This window comes from Gorilla gorilla, chromosome 1, assembly GCF_029281585.2.
Source record: "Gorilla gorilla gorilla isolate KB3781 chromosome 1, NHGRI_mGorGor1-v2.1_pri, whole genome shotgun sequence".
Taxonomy (NCBI): Eukaryota; Metazoa; Chordata; class Mammalia; order Primates; family Hominidae; genus Gorilla; species Gorilla gorilla.
Genome location: NC_073224.2, coordinates 219,104,983 through 219,117,335, shown reverse-complemented (window position 1 = coordinate 219,117,335; position 12,353 = coordinate 219,104,983). Strand labels below are relative to the sequence as shown.

The 12,353-nt window shown below is 47.9% G+C and overlaps 1 protein-coding gene across 8 annotated transcripts in view; it reads right to left on the bottom strand.

Annotated features, from left to right (window-relative positions):
- HP1BP3 (heterochromatin protein 1 binding protein 3) overlaps positions 1–5,937 on the bottom strand; it is a 44,565-nt gene extending 38,628 nt beyond the window's left edge. The window contains exon 1 of one of the 8 annotated variants that reach the window (XM_031010386.3): positions 5,796–5,937. The gene's annotated coding sequence lies outside the window, so the exon portion shown is untranslated. Of the gene's footprint in view, positions 1–4,786; positions 5,428–5,795 lie in introns of those variants that run through there. The other 7 variants (XM_031010381.3, XM_055386697.2, XM_055386685.2 and 4 more) reach the window with 7 other exon arrangements.
- Between the last annotated feature and the right edge of the window lie 6,416 nt (positions 5,938–12,353).

The following is a 12,353-nucleotide window of genomic DNA, read 5'->3' as shown; positions in this document are numbered from 1 at the left end:
GCTTTCAACTTGGCAAGTAACAGTCCCAACCTACAACAACTAGGATAAATCCGGAAGACTGGAACACAGAGGATGCATTCACACTTATCGGGAAAATATTTTTATGGGAACACCAAGAGCAATACCAGACTTGTCAATTGTCAGTCAGCTGCAAGGAAATCTTTCAGTCAGCTGAAAGAATTCAGTGCAGTGTAACACACTCATACTTAGGGAACCAGAATATCCATTAATATTAAATTTTTTTTTTCTTTTTTTTGAGACGGAGTCTTGCTCTGTTGCCCAGGCTGGAGTGCGGTGGCACGATCTCAGCTCGCTGCAACCTCCGCCTCCTTGGTTCAAGCAATTCTCCTGCCTCACCTTCCTGAGTAGCTGGGATTACAGGCATGCGCCACCATGCCCAGCTAATTTTGTATTTTTAGTAGAGATGGGGTTTCACCATGTTGGTCAGGCTGGTCTCGAGCTCCTGATCTCAGATGATCTGCCCGCCTCAGCCTCCCAAAGTGCTGGGATGGCAGGCGTGACCCACTGCACCCGGCCCATTTTTCTTAATAAGAAAAAGCCTTATGCAAATCTGCTGGTATTTTTACGTGCAAATATGATATGGAACTAAAACAATATCACAATCAGGTTATCCTTAGTAAAGTTATATTGCTAATGAATTTATCTTTCTTAACCCACGATAACACTAGCTAGGCTGAAAATGCTACCGTGAAGTCAACAACCTTCAGGAGTCTCCGTTCATAGGCATCTTTAAAAAAATATTTTCCCATTTGGTGTAGTAGCTCATGCCTGCAACCCCAGCACTTTGGGAGGCAGAGGTGGGAGGATCCCTTGAAGCTACAAATTCAAAACTAGCCTAGTCAACATTAGACTTGGTCTTTACCAAAAGTAAATAAATTAAAATTTAAAAACAGGCCAGGTGTGGTGGCTCACACCTGTAATCCCAGCACTTTGGGAGGCTAAGGGAGGAGGTTCACTCGAGCCCAGGAGTTCAAGACCAGCCTGGGCAATACAGACGTTGTCTCTAAAAAAAAAAAAATTAAAAATCAGCTGGGAATGGTGGCATGCGCCTGTAGTCCCAGCTACTTGGGAAGCTGAGACTGGGAGGACTGCTTGAGCCCAGAAGGTTTTGGATGCAGTAACCTGAAATTGAGCCACTGCATTCCAGCCTAGCTGACAGAGCAGAGCCTGCCTCAAGAAAAGAAAAAAATAATTTTAAAAAAAACACAAAAGGGCCAGGCACGGTGGCTCACGCCTGTATCTCAGCACTTTGGGAGGCCGAGGCAGATGGATCACAAGGTCAGGAGTTCGAGACCAGCCTGGCCAGTATGGTGAAACCCCGTCTCTACTAGAAATACAAAAATTAGCCGGGTGTGGTGGTGCGCGCCTGTAATCCCAAATACTTGGGAGGCTGAGGCAGAAGAATCACTTGAACCCGGGAGGCGGAGATTGCAGTGAGCCAAGATTGTGCCACTGCACTCCAGCCTGGGCGACAGAGCAAGACTCCTTCTCAAAAAAAAAAAAGAAAAAACCCACACACACAAAAGATAAAAAATTAGCTGGTCACTGTGGCACATGCCCGTAGTCCCAGCTACTTGGAAGACTGAGGTGGGAGGACTGCCAGTGTCCAGGAGTTCCAGGCTACAGTGAGCTAGAATTGCACCACGGCACTCCAGTCTGGGTGACAGAGTAAGACCTTGGCTCAATAATAATAATAATAATAATAAAAGTTGAATGAACAAAGACATCTGGTAGTACTTATGACTACATTCATTATGTGTGAAGAACACTTAAAACCCAGTTATTTGGGATAAATATTAAGAGACGTTAGGGCTGGGTACAGGGGCTCATGCCTGTAATCCCAGCACTTTGGTAGGCTGAGGCAGGGATCACCTGAGGTCAGGAGTTCGAGACCAGCCTGGCCAACATGGTGAAACCCCATCTCTACTAAAAATACAAAAGTTAGCCAGGCGCTGTGGTGTACACCTGTAGTCTCAGCTACTCAGGAGGCTGAGGGAGAAGAATCACTTGAACCTGGGAGGCGGAGGCTGCAGTGACGTGAGATCATGCCACTGCACTCCAGCCTGGGTGAAGAGTGAGACTCCATCTCAAAAAACAAACAACAACAATTAAAAAAAAAAAAACAAAAAAAATAGAGATGTTAGCCAGAGCTCTGCATTTCCTTAGTAAAAGTTGTAAAACTTCAAAGGTTCAATCTGTAGTACTTTCTTTAGAATAGTTGGGTTAGTCCCAGCTACTCGGGAGGCTCAGGCAGGAGAATCACTTGAACCCGGGAATCGGAAGTTGCAGTGAGCCGAGATCATGCCACTGCACTCCAGCCTGGGTAACAGTGTGAGACTCTGTCTCAAAAAAAAAAAAAAAAAGAGATGTTAGCCTCAGCTCTGCATTTCCTTAATAAAAGTCAAAGTCATAGAACTTCAAAGCTTCAATCTGTAGTACTTGCTTTAGAATAGTTGGGTTAATTGGCTATTTAATAAATTCACTGTTCATTACAGAGCTAAGTATATGCAACGTTAATTCACACTGCCTTAACATCACTGTACCTATGTTTTTTGTTTGTTTGTTTGTTTTAAGACACGGTCTCACTCTGATGCTCAGGTTGTAGTATCACAGCTCACTGTAGCCTCAACCTCCTAGGCTCAAGCGACTCTCCCACCTTAGTCTCCCTAGTAGCTGGGACTACAGGCACGCACCGCCATGCCTGGCTAATTTTTCTCTTTTTTGTATCAACAGGGTTTTGCCACGTTGCCCAGGCTGGTCACAAACTCCTGGGCTCAAGCGATCCACCTGCCTCGGCCTCTCAACGTGTTGGGATTACAGGTGTAAGCCACTGCATCTGACCCAGTGTATCTATTAACTAAACTTTTTACTATTGCACTCTGAATGATCAAATTTTGAGGCTGCCACACTTGTTCCTGGCAGGGATCTTATCTACCTGGTTCATTTGCTGCATACCTGATGCCTAACAACATACCAGGCACAGAATAGATGCTCAATTAATATTTGTTAAAGGATGAACAAATAAAACTTATTTGTGTTTTCCTTTTCTCTTTTTTTTTTTTTTTTTTTTTTTTGAGACCGAGTCTCGCTCTGTCGCCCAGGCTGGAGTGCAGTGGCGCGATCTCGGCTCACTGCAACCTCCCCTCCCGGTTCACGCCATTCTCCTGCCTCAGCCTCCTGAGTAGCTGGGACTACAGGCGTCCGCCACCACACCCGGCTAATTTTTTGTATTTTCAGTAGAGACAGGGTTTCACCGTGTTAGCCAGGATGGTCTCGATCTCCTGACCTCGTGATCCGCCCACCTCAGCCTCCCAAAGGGCTGGGATTACAGGCGTGAGCCACCGTGCCCGGCCTATTCATGTTTTTCATCTTGGTTTTTATATGTGCCAAAAATAAACAGTCTGAGTTTACTTGTGGTTTACAAGGTCCTCTTATGAACATCAGTTTGCTTAAATTTAATGTTAGAACAATAACAAATATTTGCTTTTTGTCAAAGGAAATGCTTAAATTAAATCGGTTGTTTATTTTGAGACAGGGTCTCAGGCTGGAGTACAGTGGCATGACCAGGGATCACTGTAGCCTCGACCTCCTGGGCTCAAGCGATCTCCTCCCACCTCAGCCACCTGAGTAGCTGGGACTTCAGGTATGCGCCACCACAGCCCGATAGTTTTTGTATTTTCTGTAGAGACAGGGTTGCCCAAGCTGGTCTCTAACTCCTGGATTCAAGCGATCCTCCTCTTTGGCCTCCCAAAGTGTTAGGATTACAGGTGTGAGCCACCATGCACGGCTTTAAATTATTTGAATGCAAGCAATAAAAAAAAGTATTGTAGAAATAAAAAGCCCCAAATTTCAGTTTTAATTTATTTCCTCTACATTAAGAGAAAGCTGTAGAAAAGTGAGGAGTTTAACAACGTATTTCAGTTTACTGATATCCTTGATAATATGCATTTTAGGGAAAGCACTATAATTTCACATTTTACCATAAAATATATGTAATACATGTCATTAGTGATGCGCTGAACACCTCACATTGTTCCCAATCTTAAGTCATTCACTATACTCAGATTTAACGAGTCATGTCACAAAAAGAATGCCTGTAATTTGACTGCTGACACCACTTGTTTTTCATTTTCAAATTTAAGTTATATAAGCAAACATATACTCGGTGTCTGTCTTGGGCATAGATACTAAGGACACACTACAGTGTCTCATCTCAATAAAATTACAATCTAACTGGGTAAGGAGTTAAAACTTTCATCCGGAAATGAAGAGTTCAGTATACGTTCTCCACTAACTTCCAGCCCTACAATCTTCCAAGTAAGCTTAAAAACAAAGCCAAAACCAACCAACCCAGCAAACTTTAAAATGTTACTTCTATTTTGAAACAAATTACACTAAACTTTTGAGAAGAGCAATGAAAAATTAAAAAGCTGACAAGTTTTTTGCCTATGTCAGGTTAAACAAAATTAGAGCACCTTTCAAAAATGACACTAGTCACCTCTAATTTCACTCTAAGACAAGACAGCGTGCTCAAAAAGCCCCAGGCGATTTTTAGACGTTATTTCGAATTGGATTCTCACTTTTTAATGCAATGCAAAGTCAGGAAGCACAATAAACAACAGAGAGAACGCGCACGCGGATGCGGCAGCACACTTCACCCGGTCCGGTCTCCGTACGGGAGGCAACTCTTTCTCAAAAAGGTTAAGTGGCTGTCCCCGGTCACAGCTGTCAATTCAGTACCAACCCTCAGATCTGGGGCTCTCACCTCACCACTCCTGCCTCCATCTCTTACAAACGCTCAGATGGGCGACTGTAACTTTCTGACGACCTACCGAGGCACTGCTCTCATTCAAACCCCACCGCCTAAGGTGGCGAGTAACCAGTTCTACGTTTCCCACCGGGGGAGCGAGACTCAAGGCCGCCGTCGCGGAGCAGCAAAGCGACAGCCGACAGCCGCGCCCGCAGAGGGCCGCGGGAAGGACGGCAAGAGCAGCGGAGACAAAGCGGCGAGGCGAGGTAGCTACAGGCCACAGCGGCGAACGCGTACGGCGGGGGAGAGCGCGGGCCGCCAGCGAGGCGGGGAAAGCTCGGACCGCTGACACCGACGGATGAGGCTGGGGCTCGGCGCGGTGACAGTTCGGGGCTCACGCTCGGCAGGGACACCGCGGCGCCCGCCCCGGCGACGGAAGCAGCGGCGGAACGCGAGCCTCGGCGCTCCGCACACTCACCACTGGGAGCTCCGTAATGGCGGCGACGGGGGCGGAGAACCCGGGGGGCGGGCCCGCCGCAGCCAGTCACCGCCGCCGGCATCTTTCGAACCGGCTCCGAAAACCGCTGAGGGAGTGGGGTGAGGGGAGGACGCGGGCGGACGCCGGACCGCGGCGGGCCTCGGAGCATGCGCAGCCCTCAGCCAATCGGGGCGGGAAGAGGACGCCGACGCAGGCGCGCTGGGACGCAGGGTCGCACGGCCAGAGAAGAGCTCCCCCTCCTCCCCCAAATCCAAACAAAACAAGGGCGGGAGCGCGCGCGCCGGAGGGCCCCTGAGGAGGAGTCCACCAGAAGGGCAGGGGGCTAGGTCGCAGGAGAGAGGAAGGGAGTGGGGCGGAGCGGCCGGGGAAGGCAGACAAAAGGCGCCACCTCCGGGGACCCGGGCGCCCCGCCCCCTCCTCTCTGGGAGCGGCGTCGGCGCCCCGGGCGAGCGGCCTCCGCCACTCGCCTTCGGGGCCCAGCGAGCCCGCGCCCACTCCCCGGCCGCCTGTTCCGTCCTGCGTTACCTCTGCGTTCGGCCGGTCCTGGCGCCCGCGTACCGCACGGCCTCTTGGCGCCGCTCCCGCCGCCGCTAGTCGCCTCCGCCACCGCTGTCCTCCAGTCCCCGCCGCCGAGCTCTGCCGCCCCGCCCCCCTACCCGCGGCCCCGCGCGCGCCCCCGCCGGCCCCGCCCCCCGCGCGTGGGGTGCGAGGGGGCGCGCGGGGACGGGCGGACGCCGGCGGAGCGCGGGGCGTCGGCGCGCGTTCCCGGCGCTGCGTGGTGGCGCCCATTGCCTTGGCGTGGCGGGGCGGTGGCGGGGAGGTGTCGGTTTCCTCGGAGGGGCGCTGCTTTCCCCCGCTAACCTTCGCTTTCTGTGCTCTCCAGGGCAGTCCCTTCTCTTAACTGGGTTTCCGCTTCTGCCACTCGTCCGCCTTTAGCGGAGCTAGCCTTTCCGGCTTCTCAGTTTAGGCGCAGCTCAAGAGCAAACCTTTTTTTGAAGACCGTAGAATTGGAAAACTAGAGAGCGGAGAATTCACTGCCTCGCACTCGCTCCCATTAAGTCTCCAGACGGTACAGGGCAGAGTAGTGACTCGGGACTCAGAACTGAAAAGTTGAAACGGGCTTTCCGGGCTCCCTAATCCTCACATGCAGGGAGAGTTCCCTAGAATGAAAACCCTGAGGTTAGAAGACGGGATTCCCTTTGAATTGTCATATTACGTTGCTGTCAGCGTACTTAAGCAACGTACATACGAAGGAAAAGTACAGCTCTTCAAAGCTAGTTTGGAAAGATTGTTTTTAAAGTTGCAGGTGTTGGGGGACAGGGGAGGGACTGGGTAATGAATGTAAGGAAATACCAGTAGAATTGTCCCAAGCTTACAGTAGATGACCAGTACTCAAACGTATGTGCCAAGGTTTATAAAGACTTATGACACCATTTAAGCACTCACCCAGTCGTCTGGCCCTGCCATTAGCATAATTGTCTCACCAGCTTTTCCTGCCACAGCCACCCCACTCTATCAGTTCAAATTTCACAGACAGCATAAAAAATTCTTTACGAGGTGTGCGTTATCATTCATATCCTGATGGCATTACCAGTCTTTAGTACTCTGGTGTCATATTCCAGCTGTTCAGAAGGGGTTTTGGTCTTTTATGCCATTCTTCATTCTGCTCACTCCCTTTGTTGTTAACGTTTCTGTTGTCTTCCTTTTCAAAGACTTCCATTTTTATGTATTCGTACATTTAAAACATCCTACCGTTCTTCTTTTACCCTAAAATGTCTTCAGACCCATCTCATGTAAGAAGCAGACTCAGATGAGAGCAAACTGGGAGATGTTTCCTCCTCCACAGATTTTTGCTTAAAACAACAGCAACAACAACAAAACTTAGGCCGAGCATGGTGGTTTACGCCTGTAGTCCCTGCACTTTGGGAGGCCGAGGTGGGAGGATTGCATGAGGCTTGGGGCCAGGAGTTCGAGGCCAGCTAGGGCAACATAATTAGACCCCATCTCTAAATAAATAAATAAGCCAGGAATGGTGGCAAAGGCCTTTAGTCCCAGCTACTCGGGAGGCTGAAACAGGAGGATCGCTGAAGCCGAGGAGTTTGAGGCAACAGTGAGCTATGATCACCACTGTGCTCCACCCAGAGAGAGCAAGACCCTGTCTCAAAATAATCTTGGTGGGGTACTGTGGCTCATGCCTGTAATCCCAGCACTCTGGGAAGCCTAGGTTCCCAAAAGGAGGATCTCTTTAGCCCAGGAGGTTTAAGACCACCCTGGAGCAACATGGAGAAACCCCCTTTCTATATATGATAAAAATATTAGGCCGGGCGCGGTGGCTCAAGCTTGTAATCCCAGCATTTTGGGAGGCCGAGGTGGGCGGATCACGAGGTCAGGAGATCAAGACCGTCCTGACTAACATGGTGAAACCCCGTCTCTACTAAAAATACAAAAAATTAGCCAAGCATGGTTGCACGAGCCTGTAGTCCCAGCTACTCGCGGGAGGCTGAGGAAGGAGAATCACTTGAACCCAGGAGAGGGAGGTTGCAGTGAGCTGAGATCGCGCCACTGCACTCCAGCCTGGGTGACAGGCTCCATATCAAAAAAAAAAAAAAAAAAAAAAAAATTAGCTGGGCGTGGTGACACACGCCTGTGGTCACCTACATGGGAGGCTGAGATGGGAGGATCACTTAAGCACAGGTGGTCGAGGCTGTAGTGAGCCGTGATGATGACACTGCACTCCAGCGTGGGCAACAAGGTGTTTCAAAAATCAATCAGGCCGGGTGTCGTGGCTCATGCCTGTAATCCCAGCACTTTGGGAGGCCTAGGTCAGGAGTTCGAGACCAGCCTGGCCAACATGGTGAAACCCTGTCCCTACTAAAAATACAAAAATTAGCCGGGCGTGTGGCATGTGCCTGCAATCCCAGCTATTCGAGAGGCTGAGGGCAGGAGAACCCCTTGAACCCAGGAGGCGGAGGCTGCAGCGAGCCAAGATTGCGCCACTGCACTCCAGCCTGTCCGACAGAGCAAGTCCGTGTCTAAAAAAAAAAAAAAAAAAAAAAAAAAATCAAGGCTGGGCGTAGTGGCTCACACCTGTAATCCCAGCATTTTGGGAGGCACAGGCAGGGGAATCACGTGAGGTCAGGAGTTCAAGGCCATCCTGGCCAACATGATGAAACACCGTCTCTACAAAAATACAAAATTTAGCTGGGCGTGGTGGTGGGTGCCTGTAATCCCAGCTACTCAGGAGGCTGAGGGGGGAGAATCCCTTGAGCCTGGGAGGCGGAGACTGCAGTGAGCAGAGATTGTGCCATTGCACTCCAGCCTGGGTGACAAAGCAAGACTCTGTCTCAAAAACAAACAAACAAAAAACAACAACAAAAAATCAATCTTACTTTGTTGTTCACCACATGAACACCAAAGGAGGAAAAATCCTGAAACACATTTTTTCCACAAGAGAGTGCACACACACACACACACACACGGGCAGGCATTAAGGCTACCACTTACTGAAGACTGAAGTTGAAAGTTTTCTACTCAGGGATCTGAAATTTTTATTGTACATGTCTATTAGTTAAAGCACTTTACCTTTGCTCAATGTAATATTTAATATCTGGCCAGTTTTGATTTTTGTATGTACCTGCCTCTGAATCAAAAGATTCCATACGGGTATAGTTTTATAGTTTATTTCACTTGGCTTTATTTAAGCTATACTAGTCACAGATCATTGAAGTGTGTTATGTAATAGGTTTTGTTTTGTTTTGAGATGGAGTCTCTCTCTGTCACCCAGGCTGGAGTGCACTGGCGGGATCTTGGCTCACTGCAACTTCCACCTCCTGGGTTCAAGTGATTCTTATGCCGCAACCTTCCAAGTAGCTGGGATTACCGATGTGCATCACCATGCCTGGCTAATTTTTGTATTTTTAGTAGAGACGGGGTTTCACCATGTTGGCCAGGCTGGTCTTGAACTCCTGACCTCAGGTGATCTCCCGCCTCAGCCTCCCAAAGTGCTGGCATTACAGGCGTGAGCCATCGCACCCAGCCAACAATTACATGATGATTTTTGTACCATTTACCTAAAGGTAAACAAACTGCATTGGTGGAAAGACCCACCTTGACAAGTTTAGAAGAGCAGCTCAGCTCTTATGGGGTGTATTAGAGAAGGCTGCCATCAAAGACTGAGCTTCCAGGCACTGGGAAGACCCTCTCACTCAGAGACCTCTCACACTCATCAAAGTCCCTGAAGTTCTGCCACTCAAGAGATTCATTCCTTTGGTTTAATCTTCACTCTCTTCTACAGCACCTAGAAATTTTTTTTTAGAGATGGGGTCTTGCTATACTGCCCAGGCTGGACTCAAACTCCTGGGCTCGAGCAGTTCTCCTGCCTCAGTCTCCCAAGGAGCTGTGACTATAGGCACACCACCTCTCCCAGCCATTCTTCTATAGCACTTTTAAAGTGATAATTGAGAATTCCTACTTTAAACCTCTTTCCGGATGGATCAGAAGATAAGAACCCTGGAGGTCTGACTAGGGTAGGAACTTCTGGGGAGAGAAAGGAGTAAATGAGGGGCTGTCTGTGATGACTTCACAGTTCTGCCCAAGGCTATCCATTCTCAGGGAGTCCTTGCCTAGGGAGTCCCAGAAAGATGAGGAAACCTAGTGGTTTGTGAACTAGGAGTGCAAGCGTTAAGAAGTCCTCACAATCTAACTGTATCATCTCTAATTTTCAACACCCACTTTTTCAGAGGCCAAGTCCATGTTGAAACTTTAGCATAAAGCTGGCTTTGCAGACTTTACAGCCTGTTGTGAAGGTAATAGATTGGTTGCTTTTTGTTTTTTTCCTGTTCCTCAAATTTTATTTATTTATTTATTTTTGAGACAAGAATCTTGCTCTGTCGCCCAGACTGGAATGCAGTGGCATGATTTGGGCTCACTGCAACCTCTGCCTCCCGGGTTCAAGCGATTCTCCTGCCTCAGCCTCCCGAGTAGCTGGGTGCCCACCACCACACCTGCCTAATTTTTGTATTTTTAGTAGAGATGGGGTTTCACCATGTTGGCCAGGCTGGTCTCCAACTCCTAACCTCAGATGATCCACCCGCCTGGCCTCCTAAAATGCTGGGATTGCAGGCATGAGCCGCTGCGCCCAAAGCAACTGCAGATTCAGATTCTAAGAATATTCCAGACCAGAGCTATGACATCACAGTCACTGGGCTGAGCATCGGAAGATATATCTACCTATTTTACTTACATGCCACCTTGTGTTAACAAGGAGAGGTTTGAAGAATTTTTCCCCCCATGGGGGTTTTCTGGTAAAAATCAGAAAACGAATTCTAAAAGAGCTGTTAACAGTCAAATAAATTTTTAAAAAAATTATTATTGAGACAGGGTCTTATTCTGTCGCCCAGACTGGAGTGCAGTGGCACAATCGCAGCATCGAACTCCTAGGCTCAGGTAATCCTCCTGCCTCAGCCTCCTGAGTAGTTGGGATTACAGGCACCCACCACCATGCCCAGTTAAGTTTTATTTTGTATAGAGTCTCACTATATTGCCTAGGCTAGTCTCGAACTGGGATCCAGTGATCCTCCAACCTTGGCCTCCCAAAGCGCTGCAATTACAGCTGTGAGCTACTGTGCCTGGCCAACACTTAAAGAATAATTCTTGATTGGCTGGTGGGAAGAGGAGGTTTCTGTTCCTAGCCCAGCTGATCTTTATTCTTTCCATGAGTCATGTCTGGTGGATTGCAATTTCACACAGAAGTAACAAAAAATCCAGGCCAGGGCTTGGATCTCATCAGAATGTATGGTCTTGGCAGGGTTGAAGGTTACTTGACTTTTGTGGTTTCCAGCCAGAAGGACTGGAAACAGTCCCTAACTTAGCTGCAGCTTGGAAAGGGATGGTAGGAGAAGGAACAATTTATACTGCTTAACAAGAAATGGAGGCTGATAAAAACATTTAATATGACTCTCCCACTCCCAGTGATTTTCTCTTACTTTTTGTAGTGTTACCTGAGGGCCAAGATGTTGGTTTAAAGGCAGGAACACCCTTGGATCCTCCCTTGCCAATGTTGCGCTTTTCTCTATTCACTGGTGACAATAGCTTGAACTCCACTTAGCCTAGCAGTCATCCAACTTTGAAACATTTTCTTAAACTGAAGAATTCTGAAACACATCTTGTCCCAACAGTTTTGGATAAAGGATTGTGAATCAGTACAGTAACTGCCTCTTGCCCATGCGGGATACGTTCCAAGAACCCCAGTAGATGCCTGAAACCACGGATAGTACAAAACCTTATATATACTATGTTTTTTCCTATACCTACATACCTGTAAGAAAGTTTCATTTATAAATTAGGTGCAGTAAGATTAACAACAATAAATAATAGAATAATTATAACAATGTACTGTTAAAAAAGTTATGTGGAAGTGGTTCTCTCAAAATATTTTTGAACTGTGGTCGGGCACGGTGGCTCATGCCTGTAATCCCAGCACTTTGGGAAGCTGAGGCTGGCAGATTGCTTGAGCCTAGGAGTCAAGACCAGTCTGGGCAAAATGGTGAAACTGTAGGTCTCTACCAAAGAATTTTAACTGTGGGGTCCCTGAAACCTCGAAAAGTGAAACCGCGAATATGCGGTACTACTATATATAAAAGCCAAAATGTTTTACTAAATAACATTTACCTTAAGGTGTATTTGTATGTTCTATTTTTTTTAAAATGCCAACTGCATTTTTAAAAGTTAATTCTGCCATTCAGTTAGAGAAACTCTATCCTATAGGTGTCAGCAGCCTCCACCCAGCGCTCAGTGGGAGTCAACTTTTCCACCTACAGCTCTTACCTGAGGGAGTTTGAAAAGTGTGCCAAAAATTTCCTATCATTTTGAGGATAGAGGTTTTAAATAACAGTTATCCTTGAGTTTGTAGCATCTGACATACTGAGTAGAGTTACAATTCAGCACTCAAGGGAACAGAAACATTTGAGAATGTTATTACAAGAGTCTTTCCATAGGGATAGAATCTAAAACCAAGAGGAGTAAAGTACTTAGTCCCGCCATCTTCAGGGAAACTTCAGGGAACTTGCTTTCAAGCCTGTATTC